Genomic DNA, 1,973 nt, shown 5'->3' on the forward strand with positions numbered 1-1,973 from the left:
CAAAAAAAGAATTCCATAGTTGATTTCTTGTCATTCGACATTGAACTTTCATTCAAGTTTCTTTCCTTTTATCGTTTCATTGAATTAGCATTATCGCTATTCGAACTTCGAACTGGAAATCATTACAAATATTTTAATTGATATCCATCTTCTAATGACCATTAGATTCATACATTTCAGCCGCTTAAAATTCAGGGTTATACATGCCATAACAGTAGAATGCAAACTGATGCTTTTCGTCATTTTGTCTTATTTCATGGCTTCCCAACCATGTGGTTCCGAGTTCAGTTCCACGGTGTGACATCTTGAGTATCTGTCTTCTGTTATAGCATCAAGACCGCCCTAAATATTGTGAGTAGCTTTGTTAGACAGAAACAGAAAGAAGCCCGTCGTATATAAATGTGTGCTTGAGTGTGTGTGTGTGTGTCCCACCACTGTTTCACAACCCGTGTTGGTTTGTTTGTCTCGATAACATAGATGTTCGACAAAAAGAGACCGATACAATAAGAACCAGGTTTAAAAGAAAACGTAAGTACTGGGATCGATTTTTTTCCGACTAAACCCTTTAAGGCGGTGCCCCAGTATGACCACAGTCCAAAGAACGAAACAAGTAAAAGATAAAATATAATAGATTTATTTGAGAGAGGACTGATCAATACTTTATTCATTATGTCACTATGATAGGGACGACACGTGGCTTAGTGGTTAGGGCATTCGACTCACGATCATAACGTCGTGAGTTCAATCCCCGGCGACGCGTTGCGTCCTTGAGCAAAACACTTTATTTCACGTTCCTCTAGTCCACTAAGCTGTTAAAAATGAATTGGTATCTGTATTTCAAAGATCCAGCCTTGTCACACTTTGTATCACGCTGAATCTCCCTGAGAGTTCTCAGCCACTTGCACGTTAATTTCACGAGCCAGCTGTTCCGTTGATCGGATCGACTGGAACCCTCGTCGTCGTAACCGACCGAGTGCCACGATGATAATGAAGGCGCGTAGCTTAGTGGTTAGGGCAGTGGAGTGCTCAGCCACTTGCACGTTAATTTCACGAGCCAGCTGTTCCGTTGATCGTATCGGCTGGGACCCTCGTCGTCGTGACCGACGTAGTGCTCCTACGATAGTAGAAGCATCTGTAGGTGCTACATGGCTAAATGGTTAAAAGTTCGTTTCACAACAGCAAGGTCACATGTTCTATTCCACTGCATGTGTATTTTTCTATAGCAGCGGATCTACTCATACCTTTTGAATGAATTTGGTTCGACTAAAACCGTATAATAATCCGCCAGACGGATCGTTAGATTACGGGTTTGATTCCTGGACTGGGCAGTCACGTGTTTTTGAGCAAAACACTTTTCAGGTTGCTTCAGTGCGTTCCGCTGTAAATGAGTGACCTCGCGATGGACTTACCTCCAGTTTAGGGGAAACACTGTGATGTCGGTCACTTACACGTCATGGTAATCAGCCCAATGAGTGCTAGCTGGTAGGGGGGGCACTTTTAAAGGGGCGGCACTTTTCATCCTGTTGCAGGCTATTGCTGTAGGCAATATGTGTTTTTTGTGGGGTCCGGGGACGGCAAACTGAAGGGCCGCCCCGGGCGGCACACACTCTAGCTACGAGGCAGTGCTTATGTTTCTTTCGAACGTACGCACATTGTGGTTCTCCGTCGGTTACAACGACGAGTGTTCCAGTTTGATTCGATTAACGGAACAACCTGGTCTTAGAATTCACACGCAGGTGACTGGTCACCCCATAGACACGCGTACCCTTAACGTAGTCCGCGGGGAGATTCAGCGTGACATAGAATTGACATGTAACAAAACCGGCCTTTTGAATTCCTGATACAACTAATTTCCGCCAACTGAGTAGATTGGAACAATGTGAAATAAAGTATCTTGCTGAAGTACACAATGCACGGCCGGGAAGTTCGTGGCCTTGTGGTTAGCGTATGCAGATCATGAGCTGTATACGCTA

The sequence above is a fragment of the Octopus sinensis genome, linkage group LG2 (assembly GCF_006345805.1).
Source record: "Octopus sinensis linkage group LG2, ASM634580v1, whole genome shotgun sequence".
NCBI lineage: Eukaryota > Metazoa > Mollusca > Cephalopoda > Octopoda > Octopodidae > Octopus > Octopus sinensis.